This window comes from Thermobia domestica, chromosome 17 (assembly GCF_964235325.1).
Source record: "Thermobia domestica chromosome 17, izTheDome1.hap1.1, whole genome shotgun sequence".
Classification (NCBI taxonomy): Eukaryota; Metazoa; Arthropoda; class Insecta; order Zygentoma; family Lepismatidae; genus Thermobia; species Thermobia domestica.
The window spans coordinates 73,798,975-73,823,590 of record NC_137470.1 but is presented as its reverse complement, the minus strand read 5'-3'; the positions used below and the strand labels follow the sequence as shown (position 1 = coordinate 73,823,590).

At 38.9% G+C, this 24,616-nt stretch overlaps 1 protein-coding gene across 9 annotated transcripts in view; it reads left to right on the top strand.

The window, feature by feature from the left end:
* The window catches only part of LOC145673735 (uncharacterized), a 453,474-nt gene that overhangs the window by 275,264 nt on the left and 153,594 nt on the right, over nucleotides 1-24,616 (top strand). The gene's annotated exons all lie outside the window — the stretch shown is intronic.

Genomic DNA, 24,616 nt, shown 5'->3' with positions numbered 1-24,616 from the left:
GCCTGTGCCTGATATGTCAATAAATCAATAAATCAATTTCTCCGTTCCTGAGCTATATAGCCTGTAGTACTAAAAGCTCTTTCAGTAGACGCACTAGAAGCAGGGATGACGAGATTCTGACGCGCTAATTTACACAATTTTCGTAATGTTTGTCCTTGTTGCTTCCACCACTGCAGTATATCTAGTTCTCTTACACATGATGACATGTTGAGGTAGATGTCTACTTCATCATCAAATTCATCAGAGACTGAATGTCTATATTCCCAATCCATTAGTTTATTCTTCTTGGTAGGTGGATCCAAGTTATGCCAACTAGGCTAAAGGAGGCGATGATGATGAGAAATAAATGAAATAGTGGAATGAATAAAGTGGGAGGAAACAGGAGAACGCCGCGAACCCCTCACACGGTGTTTGTCCACCACAAAGTTCACTTGGCGAGAGCTCGGATCAAACCAGGGACCCCATACACCAGAGGTGAACGCTCAACCACTGAGCCACCGTTCCAAGAACACCTAATCGACCCTGGCGACTTGGTGATTTATTTGATCATTATATTTTGTTATATTTGGCATCATACTATAAACAATACATGAACATGTAACACCATTCGATATTTGCCTTGCTAATTGAACATTACTACAAATTGCACTGATCTTATGAGCACGCCAGTTCATGGTTTTGGCCTCCGTGGTCCAATGGTAGCGTACCAAATTCTACTTACTAGGTCAAGTGCTTGACTTTATCATACGTTATTTAGGTAACTACGGCTCAGGCTGTATGGATGATGATGGGATGAATTGGTGGAAAGAAAACAGTGGGAGGAAGCGGGACCACCCCAGAAAGTCCCACGCACACGGTGTTTGTCCACCACAAAGCTCACATAGCATGAGCAGGGATTGATCCGACGATCTCTAGCACCAGATGTGAGTGTATTCTCTACTGAGCCATTGTTCTCCCTCGTAGATCAAGCATCGGTTCACATTCTACGCAGACCGGCCATAATAACTAGCATTTCTCCATTTTATTCTGTATTTAGAAGGTAAATTCGGTACCACCAGACATGTCAACTCTGACGCGAAGTCGTAGTAGTTGTAGTAGTATTAGCGGTGGTCGTAGTAATAATAATAGAAGTAGTAATAGTAATAGTATTACCAGTACATCGCAGTCTTGAATAAAGAGTCAGTTTCCCTAACACATTACGAATAACATAGGCTGACAGTAAGACCGTACGAACACGGCAAAAATAGAGGCAGTGGAGGACATTAAAAAAAACAAATAGGCTGACAATATTAGTTTCCGAACCGTTTTTCAGAGTATCCGGGCCGATATCTGCCCGGCCCGGTTAGGGCCCGGTCCAGTTTGATATTACTTGAAACGGGCAGGGCTCTGTCCAATACACGCTATAATGTTAAGTCGAATGAACAAAAATAATGAAAGGGTTAGAATTTACAGTAGATGTATATTAATCACTGAATGAGATATATCCCTAGACCTTAATACAAACTACCTAATTTCACAATTTAACGAATCATCTTCGCGATACAATTCAACGAAATACTTTTCACTTTTTAACTCAACCACTATTAGATGTTGAAGTCAACCATTACCTTGATAAAATGCAAGATAGGTTATCTCAAGCGACGTAATTTTATAGATGGCAACACTATTACGAGCAAACGAAATGTTCAATGTTTCCATCTCAAGTTCAAATACAAAACTTTTTTTTTTTCAACTATGCTACAGATTTCACAACTATGAATAAACTATCTAAATTTGGAACAATCTCTGATTTTAAAAACTCGGCAATAACTTGAACATTACGCTATTGTGCTTGTTGAGAATTACCGTCGGTGTTTGCCATTTTTGCTCACTCAAGTAACCTATACTTCGCCAAGGTAGAAACAACAAATCTTATTAACCAATAGAACTCATAAAGTTGAACATCTAGGTTTCTATGTGAAATATTTTTAAAATAATTCAAAAATCTCTAATCTAAATTCATGATTAGTTTTTCGACCTATGGTCAACAAAATTATTATTCACTGGACCAGAATATTACGAATATCACGTCACTGGAACATGCATGTCTCTGCAGGATACATTGAGGAGGACTTCTCGCTGATTGATGGACAGTCAAACAACACAGTTTACATTTCCCTTTTTTTGCTTCCGCTACATAGATGAAATGGAAGTTGAAGAGATTGAATTTAAACTTTCAACATATAGTAAATTTAAAAGTACATGCTCTGAAATACAATTCAGTTATTTGGCAGAAATTTCTCTTTATAGAACTTTAACACTTTGGGGATCTTATGGTACATTTTGTACCATACGCGTTTTTCATGGTACATTGCGTTATTTCTCTTCTATTTGAGCTTTTTAGTCCGTTTTTTTTTTATTTTTCAAGTCCAGAGACATTGTAGAAGACATTACGTATGGTTTCAGACCGTCTTGCGACAAGACATGGGAGGTGATGACGTCATAATCTTAAAATGTATTTTTTCCCTTTTTAAGCCTATGTTTATTATTTTTTGGCGGGCTTATTTTTAAACGTAGAAGACTGAAATTTTGCACAAACATTCAGTCCACCGAGTAGTATTTACCAGATTTTTTGTTCCGATGTCAGTGCTAAAACAGGGGGGAACCAGAGGGGCAAAGGGGTAAAAAAAAGGGATATTTTTACCCCAAAAATTCCGTTTGTCGTCATTTTCCCGCCTCACATACACGATAGGACCACGTGAGTCATACCGTCTGAAAGGCCGTTCCATTCTGAAGAGAACGACGGTCGAATTATTATTCTAGGGTAATTAGGGCCGTCTCAGTGAATTTTTATTCAAATATACTTCTGTATAGGGTAAAAGTGGGGCGTGGTAGGGAAATTTTCTCTGGCGGGCCTATTTTTTCACGTAGAAGATTGAAATTTTGCACAAACATTCAGTCCACCGAGTAGTATTTACCAGAAGTTTTTTTTCCCGATTTCTGCGTAAAAACAGGGGTGGGGGGTCCAGAGGGGCAAAAGTTGAAAAAGGAAAATTTTGCCCCAAAAAATCCCTTTTTTCAGGAATTTTCCGCCTTAGATACATGGTGGAGACCTGTGAATGGTACCGCCTGAAAGACAGTTCTATTCTGAAGAGAATGATTGGCGGATTATAGTCCTAGGGTAATTAGGGATGTCTCAGGATTTTTTTCCCTGACATCATAGTGTTTTATGGTGATTTGGGGCATTGTGGGAATTTTTGATAAAAATTTTCCCACCCTTACTATTCAAGATAGAAACTTGAAATTTGGCACACACATTCAGTATACCAAGTACTGTTTATCAGATTTTTTTTAGATGGCTACGATCACATAGGGGGGTCCAGGGGGAACCAAAGTTCGAGAAAAAAATTTTCCCTCCGAAATTTTCACTTTGACATTTTTTCCCGCTTCTGGTATATGGTATGAGCATGCAAGTGGTACCATTTGAAAGCCAGCTCTATTCAGAAGAGAATGAGGTATGAACCATGATCCTAGGATAAATAGTGACGATGCAGTAGCTGCTTGACTGAAAGTCTCAAAAATAGCCCAAAAAGCCAAGAGCTCCTAAGGGTTAAAACTCTGTTTTCTTGGACCGCAGAAACTAATGATCTCAACAAAATTTATACTTGCTGAGTTCTATGTTATTGGGAAGCTAAATTCACTTTGTAGTCCAGAAATCCAAATTGATGTTACTTTTTATTCTTGAATCAACTGGTTCAACAAATACTACTCGCTAGTACTACGTTATCAAATAGATTTTTCAGGAAATTCCAATCGATGACACCAAACTTATGTGGTGAACTGGAAATAAAGACCTAAATTCCCATGACACTGTTATCTGGTATTTTAAATTAATTATTATTGCAATTAAATAAATTATTATTAAGTTGTAAATAATCATTAAATAACAGTATTGAAATAAACAATCGGCACCCAAGCAACATTGCTTTTACCAGCGTTCAGTTACATTATGATTTTTTCTCGACTACTATTCACGCCAACAATGTGAATCTTTAACATCCTCGGCATAGAGTGTAGTAACTACACAGTTTCCTCTGTTTCTTAGTGACCAGTGCTTCCCCTCAATAACAGGAGATAATTGTAAAGAAAGGGAATTTTAGAGGGAATTTTTTAAGTTTTCCCTTTATTTCTTCCTTCCATTAGACATATTTTCAATAATCTGTGCACCGTTGGAAAGCTTACTTCATTACTTTCAAATGAAATATAATTTTCGGCTTTACGCGAGAGTGTGCTGTTAACTGAAACTCAACACGTTTAAGGGGCTGAAAAAGTAGCCCCCTATCTTGGAAACCAGGGAGAATAGATCATATGCTCCCATACGGTGACATAATAGACCATATAAACATCTTGACTTAGTATGACCTCCGGACACTCTGAACCTTCATGTGGTTTACAGTACAATGTTTCACTGTTCTGGGGAACGTGGGGGAGAGGGAATTTTAACTATTAGGAATTAGTGTTATCCATAGACACAGTATCGCTATTATAATAAGATTTTTAGGGGCCTTCTCAGAAGCAAATTCAGCTGGCCAACACTGAAGAAGGCTATGTGATAGTATGCATAAAAAAACACACAATCACCTAAGTTTCAACACAATAACTGTGTCTTCATCAGGCTTCCACCTCTTCTGGCTACTTGGGAGTTGGTCACATCTTATATACTTCCCAGAGATCAAGTTTTGATTAGGCTCCTCCCCTTCATTAAAAAGAAACACTTGTGTTATTCACTTTCACTTGTTTAGTTGTGCACTTGTCCAGTTAAAAATGTGTTTTTCCTGGATACATTCTTGTCCTCTAATTATTATTCTTCAAGCAGAATCTCCCAGTCTTTATTTATCGTGAATCCTGCATTCCAATTCATAACTTTGTCTCCTGCTTTTACAATTTCCCTGGCTTCTTTCCGTTTTCTCAGCAATGTCCTGTTTTCTGCTTCTTCCCATGCTATCCTGTAGTATGTCTCTTTCTGATGCTTATATATTGCATTGTTGTCCCTTTTCAATCTTAGGTCACCTTTGTGCTGTTTTATCCTTTCTTCCATCTTTTTTGTTTCTCCTTTGTAAATTTTGCTCCACTTCGCGCAATCCACTCTATATATTACTCCCCCTTGATCTGTTTCCACTATTGCTTTTCTCTTGGTTTTTCTGACTACTTCAATTATTCTGCTTCCTCCTTTCCTGTACGTCCTGATTCCTGCTTTTCGAAGTATCCTCTTTATCTTCTCTGTTTCCTTGCCTAGGCTTTCTATACCAAACCATTTTTTGTTCTTGTCTTCTTCCGTCCTCTTCCTCGCTACGCTTCTTACTCTATCCTCTTCATTGTATCCATTTCTCCTTAATTGTGTTGAGAACTTCTTTAAATCTCTTTTCCTCTGTTGTTCATCTGTGCTTAGCTGTCCTATTCTTTCATCCATGCTTTTTATGAAATTCTTCTTTGTACCCTCATCCACATCACTTCTTTTGTGGCAATACATTCCTGCTGCACACTGTTTTTGGTATCAAGATGTAATAAATTCTCCTCCTACCGTCTTCTTTATTTTGATATCTAGATAGTTTATCTCCTTGTCTACTTCTATCTCATTCTTTAGTCTAATGCTTTTCTGTTTATCTTGTGTATTTCTGTGTGATTGTGTTTATGATCACATAGCCTTGCTCACTGTGTTGTTGTGTTTAGTTTGACAATATGAAAACAAGGCCTGATAGAATTGCTATAGGACTTTCGTTCGGTGAATTGAAAACATACTTTGTCTTTTACAAGTGTAATAAAACTCACCAACCAAGTGTCAGCTGAAAATTCTCAGAATGGTTGCAGAAGAAACATGTACGTGTCTCCATACCGGTGCGAAAACGCCGATAGCGGATTTTTTTTTTTTTTTTTTTTTTGGAAATGCATATTGCACCTCCCGAATAAAACTGCCAATGAAAATATTTTTTAAATTATCAACGTTTAGTGTGGAATAATTGTAATATGTATCCATTTATGAATGCTGTACATGTGAAAATAACCGTATAATTCCCGGGGAAAGAATATTTCTAGTTTCTCTAGATACATTTTTTCTGCCTAGCTGTAAGTTTGATATTTTGGAGTTAGGACAGTTTTATTCTGGAGGTGGGATATGTTTATTAACCCAAAAACAGAGAATATCCTTTCATACAGAAAAAGAGAAAGTGATTTTGGGAGAATTGCAATCCACACTGAACTCAAATTCAGTCCCGTTCCGATATTATAAATGAAAGAAAAACTGTTGCTTTACTAAAAAAGGTTTAGAGGGGAAATATTCCTTGTTGAAATATTATTTGTAAAGCAAACTATGTTTGTTTAGTTATCTATGAAGCTACAAGATTTCGTATAGAATTCCTGGCCATACGATAGTCGTCCACGATTGTTTTTACTATTGATGATTTTCTAGGATTCCCAATAAGGAACAGTTTATTGTGGATAGAGAACAGAAGGTCAAATTAATCTTGCAATTGTTCTGTGGTGGTTCTCCAGGTCATTGATTTATAACAAAAACATTTACTGAGAATAGAATTTTCTGTCTGCTGCAGAGAAGGTGGTAATATGGGAAGACAGGTCAATCTCTAATACATAGAGAACATAAATTGTTAATGTAAATGAAAGTATGAACTCTTGTATTTCTGAAGCCAAAATATTTGTTTACTAATCCTAGTGGATAAAGAGAATATGTTTGAAAATGGAGGCGAAAAAGAGACGTGGTATTATCGAAAAAAACAAAACATAGTTTTTAAATATAAACAAAGTTAAGTAGTGACTGTTTATTAGTTATTATAATAATTTCATTTAGTGTAGAAAGGACAGGAAAGTTACAGGCAGAAATTTTGTTAGTATAAAATCAGAAACAATTATGATACTTTTATCTTTATGCTTTGTTGTCAACATTATTTATATAGGACTACAATTAGGATTTCCAGTGCCCAAACAATAGGATCAATAACTTCGGTAAAATCACTCGAAATTAAATATGCAACATGTAGACCGTATTGATATTGTTGATAGAAATGTGAAATACGAGGGTCATTTAACTCGAAGTGGCAACATAGTTGTGAAATGGAATGTAATGAATCACTCACCTCAAGAAGCTTACACTCCTTCGATGTAGTCTGCGCCAGCCTGTTGAACCCTTCGTTAGATATCTGGTAACCGTTGAATACCTGTCAAAGCCCTACTTTGTGAGAGGGTGTTGACAGTGCGCCCTCAGGCACGGACAATGCTGGGAATGTCTCTGAAACGTTTGCCCCTGAGAGGTTCTTTAATTTTTGGGAAAAGATCAAAATCGCAGGGGCTTATATCCAAAGAATATGGTGGGTGCTCCAGTACCTCCCAACCCCATTTTCGTAACAGAGTCTGTACTGGATTGGCTGTATGGCATCCGACATTGTCGTGTAGGAGAATTGGTCCAGACTCCAGATGTGGACGTTTGCGCCGCAATGCTGGTTGCAAATGGTGACTGAGGTATGCAGCATTGACGGTAACATCCGGTGGAACTTGATGTGACAGGATAATGCCTTCGTGGTCGTATGACATTATCATCACCACCTTCACGTTTGGTAGCTCTTGCCTAAGCTTTTTTCGTGGAGATTTTGGGTGGCGCCATTCACTCGACTGCTATTTCAATTCAGGCTCGTAGGGTCTTCCCCCTCGTTTCGTCACTTGCAATAATACGGTGCAAGAAGTCGTCACCTTCCGCATTGTAACTATGGCACTTTTGAACCTCGGTCAGAGCATGGGATACCCATCTGACTGCAATTTTCCGCATGCCAAGATCTTGTGTTAACATGCGGAACACTGATCCGGAAGAAATGTTCAGCTCCTGCGCCAATTCACTACAAGTGCAGCGTCGATCACCGTCAAGCAGTGTCCGTAGTCTTGCAAGACGAATTTCGTCTGTAGCCGTTCGCATATGGCCTTCACCGTGCATTTTGTCTGTTGACTATCGTCCCGCTTGAAATGCTGCAACCCATCTCGCCACTGTCCAATACGGTAGAGCAGCTTCACCACAGGAATCTACTAATCCTTTGTGAATCGTTCTAGCATTTCGCCCTCGTGCCACCTGGAATTTCATAAACACACGCTGCTCTGCGCGTGTGAACATTGCGTTAGGGCGGTATTTCACACAACAATCACTTTAACAATGTGTACTCGCCACACACACCGTAATATGGGACCACAGCAGCGTTGAACTGACTCGTACATATCTATGGAACAAACTACGTTCGTCATTTGTCTCCTGCCCACACGGCACTCCAATCGTAACAGTGTTGCCAGTTTCAGATAAATGACTCATAAAAAAGAGTGTTGTCATTCGATTCTACCATGTTTCGCAGCTTGGCTAAACTGATGAAAGTTGTGAAGGTGTCAATAAAACAGTTACATAATCTGGAGGTCCAAATTTTGTGCAGAAAAACAATGTAGTCTACGTTAAGAACGTAAGCTCAGATATACCACTCTTTTCTATAGCTGCTACATTGTGTGTTCAGTAACTACAAAATATACATTAAATTCACTCTCGTACAGGTAAGAGAAATCTAAATGCCTGAAACTGGGGATTATGGAAACATTTCCGCTTTTCTGATGAAATGATTGAGCGGCTCAGAAGAAGACAATGGTAAGCGCCACTTTCGATAAAATTGAAAAAAAAAAATGAAATGAAATCTTTAAGTTTTACGTCCCACGGTTATGCCGGTTAGGCTAAAGGGGACGTTGATGAAAAATGAATCAGATGGTGGAATGAAGAAAGTAGCAAAGAACGGGAGAATCCCGAGAAAACACATGAGTACGGTGTTTGTCCACCTTCGATAAAATTAAGTTGTTAGGTGGAATCAGTTGCGATTAGACCACAGAGGAGTACGAAGGTAGTTTAATTTCCAAGATGTACCTGCAGATGAAGCTTGTTTATATTTGTGTCATTGCATTGCGTTGATTGGTAATGTTGAACATTCTTTTCCAGTTTACTTGAAAGTTTAAAAACGTGGTTTACTATTATCTTCCCCCGAAGCGCTCAGTAATGTCCGCCTTAATTATGGGAATGATATTTCCGCTAATATTCATATTGCCACTCACGCAATATTTTCGGCAAATCTATTTAAATTGTGACTCAAAATGTTATTGCGTATTATGTACAATTTTCTACATCATTCCATATTTTATAACATGCAGTACTATGATGCCATCTTCCCTGCCTCACAACGTACAGAAAATTGAACTATGTCTCACTTGGCAAAAATTCCGGTAATCCAGGGAACAATACACATCCACTCATGTCCACGTTTAATAACATGTAGTAGGACCTATAGCGTAGAATCGGGATTTGCTTGGTGTTGCATTTCACAATAGCAATACTTCGCTAGGAAATGAAATGGAATCTTTAAGTTTTACGTTCCACGGATATGCCGGCTTGGCTAAAAGGAGACGGTGATGAGAAATGAATAAAATGGTGGAATGAAGAAAGTGGGAGGAAACTAGATTACCCAGAGAAAACCCACGCACACGGTGTTTGTCCACCACAAAGTTCACGTGGCACGAGCTGGGATCGAACCAAGGATCCCATGCACTAGAGGTGAACGATCTACCACTGAACCACTGTAGCCCCAATACTTCGTTAGGATTTATTTGTGTAAAGTTATAGCAATTCTTATATTACAACCATCTACTGTATCGCAGATCTACTATGAAATTGCAGAAAGTATTTTGTGCGCTGAATAACATGAATTGCATAGCACTGCATAGAGTCCTGTTTTCTGTAAAGATATTACAATTGTTCGGAAGGAAAAGAAGACTGTCCGTATCCGTGCCCGTAATAGGAAGTGATATGATCTGTAATAATGCATATATTTTTGCCAGGACAAACAATCTGTTTGTGTTATGTAGGTGTCCGTTAAACGAGGTTTCACTGTATTATTCTCTCATTCTGATTTTCTAAAAATGGGAATGGAACTGATAAGCACCTAAGGATAATATACCAAAGTCATAGTTTGCTCTAAAGACATTAATGTCAGATGGTTTTATAGAATTAAATTCAACTACGAATACATTCACAATAATGCCACAAATAGGCGTCGCATGCTTTTGCACTACCGTATACATTCAACATACTTGGTGAAGTGACACATATATGTAGGGTTAACTGCCACAAATGGTGGCCCCCGAAATACAAAATTTACGGAGAAATCAATAGAATCAGACGAAATGTTAGCATGAGAGTAAAAAAAATGGGGGAAGTCATCAATGTATGGTGATTAATTAGGGAGAAAAACTTAGTTAAATTCTGGACTATATGAGTTCGTGTATTGATGCTATATTAGCTAAACAGGCAGTGTTTCAAACCCACAGTTTCATTAATTAACCTATGATGTGTATGCTGTAGTAATGGAGACAAAACAGAAATGGAGAGCGGACACTAATGATAGACAATTTGCATCTGAATCGAATGTGGTAAAATGGGACAAAATTTTGGGCGCTCTCTAATTTTATGAGGGTACATATTTGTAAAATATACGGAAGAAATGTTACCTGATTTCACAATAGGATTGTACAAATTATGAAAATATATTGGGACTTACCTATTACAGGTAGAAAAACGAAATGGAAACTCTCCTCTTTGTGCACTGCCTTTACGTAACACTTCACTTTATACTTCCTTATGCAGTATTCAGTGACAAAGTGATCACAGGAAAGTCGCAAACTTATGCCATATACAAGCCACATGGTTTTATGCCATACAAATTGTTTTTCCACTATCCTCGTTTATGCGTATACCAATCGTCGCTGACGCGCTTGCTCCCTACGGACGTAACCCTTGTTACTGCTTGCTGCGCTCCTGCTCCGACTCAGATAGCATTTGTGCTATTTAGTGGTCACCTGGCACAAATTGGTTTGCGTTTTTAAGTTAATTTGCGTTTCATATATGTAGTTTTTATGCAATATGTGTAGTTATACTTAGGCCTTCTAAAGTCAATCTGTACCTATTAATGCAACTCCTCCATTATGGAACACGTTCTAAAGGAGTAAGAGTGCATCTTCTGCTAAGATAAGTTCATATTTCAGTCATATAAATATTCCCGTTAGCCAGGGGATATTAACATAAATATTTCCTGGCTAAAAAGCGTCCTTTTATCACCTATTCGTTTTAAATCATCTTCGTTTGTTACTTTCTCCGTCCATTTTATCTTCTTTTTCTTCCTCCAACATCACATTTCGAAACTTTAAATATTTCTTCTCTAACTTCTATAGTGTCCAAGTTTTTGAACCATACAGTCTAATATTCCATACATAGGACTTGACTAACTTCTTACTCAATCCAATATTAACCCTGCCAGTTAAGAATGCTCTTTCCTTGTTGAATATTTCTTTAGCGATGGCTATTCGTAACCTGATCTTTGGTGATCTTTGACCTGAGTAAGTGTCTCTCGTCAAAATACTTCCCAGAACTTGAAATTATCGACCTCTTCAAATTCTCCTTGTTCTCTGATCTGTAAGAGCGCATTTCCACGAGATATTCCCATTGATTTTCGATTTTTCGATGTTGACTTCCGTTCTATATAGTTTCTCAGTATCAATTATTTTGTCAGTCTCATGTAGTTCTTTGGTTCTAACTATATAACCGTATCATCTGCAGACCTGATCTTGTTAATGATCTGCCCTCCAATCTTGAAGTCTCCAATTCCCATTAATGATTCCTTTATTAAACATTCTCGGTAAATATTGAATAATTGGGGCGACATAATAGATCTTTGTCTGACCCCTCTTTCAATCTCTACGCTATTGGTTTCTCCTTCATTCAAGCACATTTTGACTCGTCCTATGTTCAGGTTGCGAATGAGTTGTCAGTCTCTCCAGTTGATCCAATTTCTTTAAGTATTTGCAAAAGTTTCGTCCAATTGACTGTCGAAAGCTTTTTCCCAGTCGATGAAGCACGAATACAACTGTTCCTTTATGTCAAGAACTCATACTGAGATAAATCTCATCAACACCAGAATCCGAATTGATCTTCCTCCAATATCTCTGTTATCTCTCACTTTCCAGCCGCCTCACAGTAGGAAGAATTGAAATTTTAGAAGCAAAAAAATTCGTTGCGTTGTAGTAAAGCATGTTTTTGTATATTTTTGCACTTTATAAGATGATGTTAGCGAATAAAATAATAAAACACCCATATTCTTACCAGTATGTACATTTATTTGAGAGAAATAGGCTAGTAGTAAAGTTTGCAGCAATACCTATTTACATCTTTGGAGCAGTATGAACCTTGTAACGAAGAAGGCCAATACTAACGTGTATATCCACAGATTTTACAGCAAAAAGTAACATGAGATGATGATATACATATAAAGTAGTAATATGAACATGATATGAAATTAACGAAGAAAACAAATTATTATATGTATTTCTTTCAGAGAAAGAATTAACATTATGGTTGTGTATACGGATATGCCTCTCTGTAATAGTATGAACATTTGTTATGAAATTACTAAATAAAACACATATATTATTGTACGTGTATCCACGTATGCTAGAGACAAAAGTAAGCAAATATATTTGTAGTAGTATGAACCTTTAATGAATTTTACGAAGAAAAAACAAATGTTGGCACATGCATATCCACATTGTTTTAGAGAAGGATGTAACATAGTAATTTAGTATACATGTTCTCTTGTAGTAGTATGAATCTTTTATGAACTTAACGAAGTATATTTCTACGTGTATAGCCACTTACTTCAGAAAAAGAGGATATAATGAATCTTGCATAAAGTTAAGGAGGAAAACATAATTCTTGCGATTCATGCATAGCCACTTTGTTCAGAGAAGGAAGTAATAGTGTGGTATGCGTATGTAGTTTTTCTAGTAGTATGGATCCCTTTATGAAATTAACGAAGAAAGAAACATGTAGTGTGGCATGTAGATAGATTGACACTCAAGAACTACACCTGTATACACACAAGAATTTTATCCAATATTTTATAGCCATGTCGTACGTATCTCTGCATTACATATGTGTAGATAATATTTATTACCACTCGTACCTATTCCCTCTCGGATCTTGAAACCTGAGTTACTGCATCAGTCTCAGATAGGAAGGAATCTATTAATAGTTTTCTTACGTCTGGTGAAAGAGGCTCTGTATGACTGCGATAAATAACAGTAGTTTGTGAGATTACGGGATCTGAAGAATACAACAATGTTTGCAGCAGGTTCCTTAGAGTTCGTTCGCGAGACATTTTGCGGTATTTCGGTCCGAAACTTCGTCTATATTACGCTACACTTGAAATAACTCCCGACGTTTCATCGTCATATTTACTGCAAAAATAATATAAAATTAATAGGCAGATCTTGGCAGCTAGTTTCTCACCATTAACTCTTTAAATAGTATGTAAATCAAAACAATATAAAAATGTACACGCTATCTCCCTACAATAGTTACTAAACGTTTTCATATATCGTACAACAAATAAATATACATCTTCGAGCTTTATTTAGTTAAAGACGTATTTCAAACAGTCATAATTATAAAATAATACGACTACCAATGCAAAGAACTATTTAAGTACCAAGCGCTCGAAACACCCCCAAAATATTCAAAAAATCAACCGAACTAGCGAAGAGATGTTTTCACAAGCACGGAAATTTACAGCTTCATTTGGACACAAACAGAAAATGTATATATGGTCAACATTTAATGACTCGTACACTTCTCATTAGCTCACTTATCACATTGTTTTCAATATAATTGCGTGGACTCATTATATCCGATTCATTAGGTATTGCCATTTCCGGCATAGGTGTTGGTTAGTTTTCCAAATTTTCAGCCACTAACCCACTCTGCGTCTGCTTCGATCACAATATCTTCGGTGCGGTTCTTTTGATTATATAGATCTTTTATGTATTCCTACGAAATTCTCAAGATTCTTTGATGGTCAGTGACTATATGGCCTTGTTGATCTTCAATTCCAAACGTGCTCTACTTTTGTTAGCTTTCTCTTCTACGTCTTTTGCTTTTTGATACATCAGATCATATCTGCCGCGTCGTTGAAATTCCATGATTTATTCCATGTAATTTTCTTTGGCTTTTTCCGTCTCTCTTTTCAATTCATTATTCAGCCTTTTGTATTCTTAAGTGTCCGTGGTTTTCACCCTTCTGCGTTCCTCCATCTTAACCATCACTTCAGTTATCCATAGTTCCCTCGGTGCTCTTTCCATCCTGCCAGTGTTATTGTGGAATGTGTCCAGTAGAATCTGTTGAACTTTTCCCCAGCTGTGTTCTACAATACTTATCATATTATCCATCGCAGAGAATTTTTATTCAATCTCTTCTTTCACATCACTGTCCGTTGTTCTGAGTCACTCGAAGTTCCTTTTTCGATTTATCCTCCCATTTTTCTTGATTGACTTTAACAGGGTTTGCACTTCCACCGCTAGGAGATTGTGATCCAAATCAACGTCTGCTTGCGGCAGTGTCTTCACGTTTCGTACTATTTCTGAAACATTCCTTGACAAGTATGTAGTGGATTTGGTAGCATTTCGTACCTCCTGGACTTTTCCACATATGCAGCTTGTTTTTTTTTTTCTTTTCTTAATCCACGTATTCGTCACCACCATATTATGTTGCCTACAGAAGTCGATAAGCATTTGACCCTGTGCGTTTTTTCTACCTAGTCCAAAGGTCCCACAACCTGATTCGCAGCTCTTTCTCCCATTAAGCTGTTGAAGTCTCCCATAACTACAGCGTTGACCTTATCTCTTCCCTCCTGATGCAGTAAGTCACTAATCTCATCATATATTACTTCTACTTCATTGTCATCATGATCGGTTGTTGCCATATTCACTTGTATTATCACAATATCCACTGTTTTTTCACTTAGTTTTACAAACAACAACTGGTCGCTGGAGCATTCCACTTTGTTGCTACTTCGTTACTCATGCTATCGCGACACCATTCTCCGCTTTAACTGCACCTAAATAGAATATTATGTAATTTTCCGATAGTATCTCACCTTTTCCTTACCATCTCAGTTCATTCAAGCCCATTATATTCACTTTACAATTATCCCTTTTCACTTTTAAATTTTAAAGTTTACCGCTCGTCGTAAAGTTCGTACGTTCCAACTTCCTATCCTGAAACGAAAGTTATTTTCTCCCTGATGATTCTTCCCAGAGTAATCTCCACTCGGAGATCCGAACGGAGGACTATTTTACCTTAGGAGAATCATCTCTATATATTTATTCTCCTTCTGCGTCTCTCCTTAGAAAAAGATAATGTTGTAGTATTCCCATTTCCTTTCCACATCTCAATGACATTGACCATCTTGTGGTTCATTCGCCTTTTAGGACAGTTTCCCCTCCTAAAGGTAAGAAGGTGCGCTGACCTTCACTTGCTCATCCGCCCTCTGAGGAGACCGTTGACATCTGGTAGAGGTTGGCTCCTTACTCTGGAAGTCAATCGGTCCCCACCTACGTTAGTCGCCTAAGATGTTGCCCGCTTTCTCCCTTGAGGAGGTGTAACTTGGTATTTTCCCTTCTTTTTGGATGAGATCTGAAGGAATTCCTCAGTACTATATAGATGGAATGAGTTTTGACACTACAGCCGTAAATACTGCCTAAAACAAGGAGCGTGCACTTTGATTGAAAGTAAAATAAAGACCTAGTGTGGCTGGCATGTCGCTATTACATTCTAAAAATTATTCTGAGTAAGGTCTTTACATTATAATTTGGTCCTTCGGATTTACCTGGAACTCCACTGTTCAAAAAGCTCAAAAAGTCTGGAACTTAATTGTTCCAGATAATTTATACAGCATTGAATGATTCTGCTGAATAGAATTATTTACAAATTGCTGCTATCGATGCATTGGTTCTTGTACTAAAGTAAAATTACTAACTTAGAGATAACCATATGGAGTTGGTTAAACTGGCATCGTTATTGTCAGGATACTCACTGAAAACTGTTTGCTGAAGAGCGTCTGGAGCAGTTCATCATACTTGTTAGATAGCCAAACTTACATTTACCTTCAAACTGTACCTTCTTAATACCGTTCTATTTTCGTCTTGCAAATAAAGGAAAGGTTAATTTAGGAAGATTTATTAAGTTTGGGGTATTGGTGTATGTAAACAGCTGGATAGAGACGCCAGTCAATGTGATTGCACTCATCAGTTCACTGTTTTCCAGCAGCTCCCTTGGAAAGATGGTGGAAAATGTAATGTTTTTGATAAAGAGAGACATATGACAAGAAAAGCTCTCCAGTCTGTCCTATGGTACCTCTCGGATGAGTTTGTTGTTATCTTTCTGTTTTCTGATAAACCTTTGGAGAAAGTATAGGGGACCGCGGTAGCTCAGTGGTAGAGGATTCCTTTCTGGTGCGTGAGTCCCTGGTTTGATTCCAGCAGTGAATTTTGTCGTGAACGAACATCGCGTTTGGGGGATGTCTCGAGGTTCTCCAATTTCCTCCCATTTCCTTCATTTCTCTACTACCATCCATCTCATCACTACCCTCTCCCTTACTTTTAGTGCATAATCATTTGACGTTAAACTAGAAAAAAGGTCAAAAGAAAAGAAGTAAAGGCTAGTATTGTGGGAAAAATGACAGCTGTTGCACCACTCCGTATAGTAAGATGGTATCGTCATCTACTTCATGATAACTATGATCTGTCTTATTTTGCCAACTGTAGAACCTCAGAACTAATGTCCAACCTGAAGATTTGAACATTCATTTCTTATATTAATCTCACCAGGGAACTGTACGAATGGGGCACTCGAGTTGCCGGACGAGGTGCATCACATGTGAAAGAGGATGTAAAAAGATGTCCATATGCAAAATTGTAGCGGCTGAGGGCAACATGGACGAGCGTGAGAGGAGGAAGGAGTGGGCCTACAGTGGGACTTAATAACACAGAAATATGCAGAATCACACGTTTCGCTCCCGAATGGTGAAAGAAATGCATGTCAATTGTATAGGGAGTGGACATGAGAAGAGGTGCTATATTGTGGGGGATATGGATATCATGGGCGCCATCTTGAAAGTAGCCATCTTGAATTTGAATTCAAAATGTTAAATGAAAAGTGGGGCATGTGGTATATCAATTAAGACTGAAATTTTACCAGAAATTCATTGGTGTGAAAACTGCTATTGGAACTGTCTTGTGAATTAGAAGAAACGAGCAGGTAAGAAAGAGCACAGATGAGTAGACAAATGTCACATACCCATGAAATAAACCTTAATAAAAAATCCAAAGGTAATTAGGTTGAGGCTGACGACAGCTTCTGATTCGTATGTATTGTTTGTTACATTACAAGCCTACAATGATGGAATTTTGGCACGTAGGGGTTTGAACACTGGACAACACAAAGAATGTCGGAATAAGTGACTGATATTATAATGCTGTGACTTATAGACTTAATTGGTTTGTGGTTTTTTGTTGCATTACATTTCAATTGCAATTTCAATGTAGATCATTATAAATTCTGTGGCTAGATGCAAACTAGTTGTGCGTAAGAAAAAGAAGTTACAAACGATAGAGGTCGGACCAGGTAGTACAGAGCCATCGACAACATTCTGTGCTAACAGAGAGAGAGAGCGATATGAATAACTGACGTGCGTGACAAGTAGACGAAAATATAGAGACAAGAGAGTGACTAGTGCGAAGTTTAATGTGACCTAGGTCGTTCACTTCCTGGTAAATAAGTGTTATAAATTGACGTTTTGTGTTGTAGTGCTTGAAGTGTAGAAGGTATTTGGGTCCTGTTCGTGAACATGAATCTCCAAGTAGTGGTAGCGTTATTAGTTCGTGAGTTTGGGACGTCCGATGATAATCCTCGTCGAGAAGATCGTAATGCTTTTGAACGCATCAGACGCCTATTAGTAAATAACGATACGGTGCTCGAAGAATATCAAACGTTAGTTATAGACGAGTGTCTAGCAGATGAGAATGAGATTGGCAGTGAGAGTAGTGACAGTGACCATCGCGAAGAATCTTGTGTAGCAAATGCGTCAACTCATTCTCCAAAAGATAGCAGTTGTTAGCAGAGTAAAAGTTCGTCATACGCCCCTTTTCCACCAAAACCACCTACGAAATGTACGAAAGAACAATTAGAGAAAGCCTATAATTACTGGATTGAGACAGAAAAAACATCCGGTAAAAGAAGAAAAGTATCGTCTGTATTTTCACGGTACAAATTTCTACAGGGGAGTCTGAAGCCCCTTCGTACTTTTGAACGCAACCTCAACAAAGCGTCCATCAGCAAAATAAACTACGAGTTGCTATTACGCTTTAAACAAACGCGGGCCATGAATGGAATAATTAACGATCTCACAATTCGAATGTGGGCGATGAATGTAAAGAAAGGCATTGATCCAACTGAAACTCTTAACTTCAAGGCATCGTCTTCCTGGCTAGCAAAATTTATAAAGCGTAACAATATTGTGTCACGCAAAATTACACACTCCGTGTCCAAATCTGCCAAAAGTGAGCAAGAATTACAGAGAACTGCAGACGTGTTTGTCGAGCAAACAAAGGCTATAATCGTGGAAGAAAACCTCAATTTAGGCCAAGTAATTAACACAGATCAAAGTCGATTTGATAAGGAACTGCATTCAGGCAGAACACTGGCAACTAAAGGCGTCAAACAGGTGTATTCTAGCATTGGATCACCGACAGCAGTTACGCACTCTTATATGATAATGCCGATTATAGCGATGGATGGTAAACTGTTATCACCATTATTTCTAATATCTGCTGAACCTACAGGTAAATTTCCCGCTAATATGCGAGACACTCCTTCGAATATCAAGGCATTTGCTCGAAAAACTGCAAATATGAGCAAGAATGATCTGAAGTTATTTCTTCAAGACGTATTTTGGCCAACTGTGACGGAAAATCGCCTTTTGCTGCTTGTTGATTCGTGGTCTTGTAACAAAGATGCGCAATCGATACATTCTACTGTTCCAGATAATGTTGTCCTTCACAAACAACTCATACCCCCCAAATACACTGGACTTATTCAACCTCTAGACGTTGGATTCTTTCGCACTTACAAGCATATGTGCGATTTATCACTGACGCCGCATTGAACATTGATGGGTTTCATATTTGGCATCGAGACAAATTCATCCGTCTCCAAGCTTTCACTCATTTTCAATTTCGTGCTTCCCGGTTCATTAATTTCATTAAGCATGCATTCTACGTAGCTGGATATCTTGAAGAACATCCGGGAAAATTATAAACTCCAATGACCTTTTGTTTTGATTCTGACATAGCAGCAGATTGTCAGGAAGATCAGTGTACTAATGCCAGCTTCGTCAGGTGTGCACACTGCGAAATTGTCTTTTGCTTCCAGTACATTCTTATCGATACCCTCCACATCAACTGTGTTTCATACACTGGTACGGTATCTTTTTGCGCCTATATTTACTTGTAATCGCCTATGTTATGATTCATGTTATTATATTTCAAACGACTCACGGTGTAATGAAACGTGTTTTAGGCAAGTACGTATATTGTTCACACGCAGACAGCAATCTTTATCCCCTGCAACATTCCCAGTGAATTGCATGTGAACACACTTTTTGTACTCTTCTTATAGAGGTGCATCCAGTGACTACATTCTGCGAATGGTTTAGACAATATGGTTTTCCACACGATCACTGTCATATGGTACAGTATATCTTTTTGTCATGTATTCTTTGCTGGACAATTGACTTGTACCTTAACAGGACTCAAATGAAACATTGGTTATGTTGCCTATGTCCATATATCCCCTCCAGACGTTGTTGCATGTTCGTATTTCTCAACTCACAATAAAAAATTTATAAAATTATTCACAGCAATGAATTTCTGGTAATATTTCAGTCTTAATTGATATACCACATGTCCCACTTTTCATTTAACATTTTGAATTCAAATTCAAGATGGCTACTTTCAAGATGGCGCCCATGATGTCCATATCCCCCACAATATAGCACCTCTTCTCACGTTCCACTTCCTATACATTTGACATGCATTTCTTTCACCATTCGGGAGCGAAAGGTGTGATTCTGCATATTTCTGTGTTATTAAGTCCCACTGTAGGCCCCATTTCTTCCGCCTCTCACGCTCGTCCATGTTGCCCTCAGCCGCTACAGTTTTGCATATGGACATCTTTTTACATCCTCTTTCACATGTGATGCATCTCGTCCGGCAACTCGAGTGCCCCATTCGTACAGTTCCCTGGTCAGTAAATGGGTTCAAAATCCTCAAGTACATGAAAGGTGAAAAAAGTTTTTAAAAAATCGCGAATTTGATAACAATAAAGTGAATATGGCTGAAAAAGATGTCAAATTATTTTAAGATTTCAACAAGTTAATGATGAGTGATGAAGAGCAGAAACAATTCTTTCCGCAAGTAGTATAGGCCAATGGAAAACCTAGTTTAAAGTCATCTACTTCAAAAGATAGAAACTTAACATTTATGCTGAAATTCATTTTGGACGTAATAGGTTGGTGCATTATATATATACAGGGATTGGACAAAAAAATCTAAAACGTTTGCAAAAGTGTGAAAATCATACCTAGTATGGTGTGGGGCCTTCTTTTGCTTCCAAAACAGCTTGGATCCGACGTGGAATGGACGTATACAGCTCCTGAATCGTGGTGTGTGGAATTTTGTACCATTGTTCCTCCAAAGCGTGTTCCAGTTCCTTAAGGGATACTGGTGGAGGGTAATGAGATCGAACACGCCTTTCTAACTCATACCTCAATGATGTTCAGATCTGGTGATTATGGGACCGAGGGGAGGTGTTATACCCCCCTCGAAGCAAAAGGAGGCTCCACACCATACTAGGTATGATTTTCACACTTTTGCAAACGTTTTAGATTTTTTTGTCCAATCCCTGTATATATATACACTGCTCCACAAAACTTAAGCAACTCGAAGAAAGTGGCAGAAAATAAAACGACACCATCACTGCACCAAGTATAATGAAGAAACCGACGGTCTAGATGCACAATGCAACACAAGTGAAGACGAACAATACAGTTAGGATGTACAGAGTAACCAAAAAGTTCAGCACAACAATACCTCAACATGTGAAGCTGGATTGTGCGAGGGCATATTCAGTCAATATGGCCTCCATGCTCGTATGTGACCACCACGAACAGCTATAGGCACGACATCTGGCCTCCATGCTGCAAATCAGAGTGTTGATCAAGTCTTGTGGCAGATGTTGCCACTCCTCCAGGAGAGCTGCTCCCAGGTCAGGGAGAGTGCCTGGTGGTGGACTGTACTGCACTATTCGCCGTCCAAGAGCATCCAACACATGCTTGATGGGATTCAAGTCCAGCGAATATGCAGGCTATGCAATACGCGTAATGTCTTCGCTCTCCAAATAGTCGGAAACAAGATGTGCACGGTGTGGGCGGGCATTGTCATCCATGAACAGGAAGTCTGGGCCAAATGCTCCGCGGAAATTGCGCACATGTGCATTCAGAATTTCATCCCGGTACCGTTGTGCTGTTAAAGTGCCATGTTGCACAATATGGAGGTCCATTTTCCCATTCAGCATAATTCCACCCCACACCATAATGGAACCACCGCCATAGGAAGGCCGTTCAGCAATGAAGTTTGAATGATAGCGTGTTCCTGGCTCTCTCCACTCTAAAGTCCGACCAGAATCATACGACAAACTGAATCTCGACTCATCGGAGAACATGACACGCGCCCACTGGTGTTCCCCCATGCAACATGTTCCTGACATCATGTGTAACGCGCACGTTTGTGCTCCACTTTCAATGGCGCACACAGCACAGGCCTTCCTGCATAGAGTCCTGCTCTGTTGAGCCGACGACGAACAGTTTCACGACTCACGCGTTGTTATGTAGCCTGAAACAACTCATTGGCCAGTTGAGAGCGTGACTCTTGCCGGTTACGTTTGGCAGAAATTGTGAGAAATGCGTCATCGACGGCCGACGTCTTCTTCGGACGGCCTCCTCCATGACGTCTACTGACTTCATCTCCATTTTGGAAGCGACTCCACAGCCTTGACACAACGCTTTTGTTCACGTTGAATTCCTGCGCCACTTCCACTTGCGATGGACCCAATTCCAACCGCTCAATTATTCGCCCGCGGTCAAAGTCACTCAAATGTCGTCTATCAGTCATTGCAAGGTGTGTACCCCACACAAGAACCACTAACACAATGCTTGGAGCCTCGGACACTACTAGGCTGTGGTGTACGCCTCATGGCATAATTTGTTCACCGCGCTTGAAACGGTGTTGCTTATGTAATAGAACGTGTGTTCGCCTTGCCTGTGTGTCTCTGATGCGTCTCTGTGTATGTGCATGCCACTAACCAGTGTTGAGTGGGCCCCACACGTCGCTTATACTACGTTCTCTCGGGTTGCTTAAGTTTTGTGGAGCAGTGTATAATGCACCAACCTATTACGTCCAAAATGAATTTCAGCATAAATGTTAAGTTTCTATCTTTTGAAGTAGATGACTTTAAACTAAGTTTTCCATTGGCCTATACTACTTGCGGAAAGAATTGTTTCTGCTCTGCATCACTCATCATTAACTTGTTGAAATCTTAAAATAATTTGACATCCTTTTCAGCCATACTCACTTTATTGTTATCAAATTCGCGATTTTTAAAAACTTTTTTCACCTTTCATGTACTTAGGGATTTTGAATCCATTCACTGAAATGTAATATAAGAAATGAATGTTCAAATCTTCAGGTTGGACATTAGTTCTGAGGTTCTAGCTTCTGGTCATACTTCTCAAACCATGATTTCACCGTTTTTGCAGCGTGACAGGATGCAAATCATCTTGGTAGATGCGACCACCATCAGAGAACAATATTTAGGCCATGGGTAGAACCTAGTCCCCCAAAATGGTCTCATACGCCTTAGCATGCATCATTCCATGCAGGGCTATGATGGGATCTGCAGAAAACCACGATATCACTGGCCGTACTGTAACAGAACCATCCCTATGCTTTACAGTTGGGAGCAGACAGTCTTTATCACAGGCCTGCGACTGTGTTCTCCATACGTAAACACGACCGGTTGTTGGAAACAAGGTGAAGGTCGATTCATCGGACCACATTACGTGTTTCCACTGCTCATGAGTCCACGCCTTGCGGTCCTTCCACCACTGGATACGCCTATTCGCATTTACTGCTGTGACAAGGGGTTTGGCGATAGCGGCCCTGCCATGAATTTTCATTTTATGAAGTTCCCGTCGCACTGTTTTCGATGAAACCGGGTTTTGTAGGCTGGAATTGAGTTCAGACGTAATTTTCATTGCAGTGGTCTCCTTTTCAGCTGCTACAATCCGTTTTAATGCCCTCCGGTCTCTATCTGACAGGATTGTCTTTCGACCACTGTTGTGCTTTGCAGACGTCGTTTGCCCATGAATTGTGTATGCCCTCGTGACATTGGACACAGTGTCTTTCGATATCTTTACAATGTTCTCCACTGTTGCCACTGAAGCTCCAACCAGACGGGCACCAACAATCATGCCTCTTTGGAAGTCTGTCAGGTCGCCCATTTTACCGCACCACTTTCACACCACGACACTCACAGGTGAACTGGTTACTGCTGACAGAAAAGGAAGGTCCACATGACAAATTAAAAACAAAAAACGATCGGCAACCGCAACACGTGTTGTACAGTGGAGGGCCAAACTTACATGTCCTGTATGAAGTGTTTTTAGATTTTTTGTCTAACCCCTATATATATATATAAAATCTTAAATATTTTTATCTCACGATCAAAAGCACTTCTACATCGCCTTGCAAGGTAAGCATGACGTTCATCGTGAGAGGGCAGGTTCCATAGAATTATGTGATATAATTTTTATTATGTCTAGAGGCTGGACATTTCCACTTATTCTTTTTATTGCGCTATAAAATACTTTAGACGTAGGGGATTACGGAAAACACTTCCTTTCACTCATGTGTTGATTTTAATTACCTCAAATTTGCGATCGAATTTTTGTGTGTTATCCGTGCGCTTAAAATAATGACCGCCATGTTTGTACGTCATCTGTCGCTTCAGGGAAAGTTGGTTGCTGCGCTCAGTGGGAAACTGCTTAGAGAAAGATATGTTTTTCAACTATCTACGACGTTGCTAATAAAACGAAGAATAAATAAGAAGCAGAACTTAAGATGTCTTTTAAAAGTAAACTATCTATTTCTTTATAATCAATTATCTGAATATACGTACTTGAATATCCAAAGGCAAGGTCATAGTGTACTAATTTGCAACATTATACAACTAAGTACACAGTATGTCGGAGGGATAATGGAACATTTTAAATCAAACAAAACGAATTTAGTATTTTACCAACTGTAATTCTTTTTATTCAAAATATATCCCTTCCGCATCAATACACCACTGGGCACGTTCAACCAATGCTAGTATAAAGGTTTTAATGTCTTTTTTTTGGAATCGCCTCAATGACTCTCGTCGCGGCAGACTGGACTGTGCAACATTATTATAAAATTTTCCTTTCATGGCCATTTTTAATTTTGGGAATAGGAAATAGTCACATGGCTATAAATCAGGCAAATACGGAGGATGTTTAAACACGCAGGTTTTTTA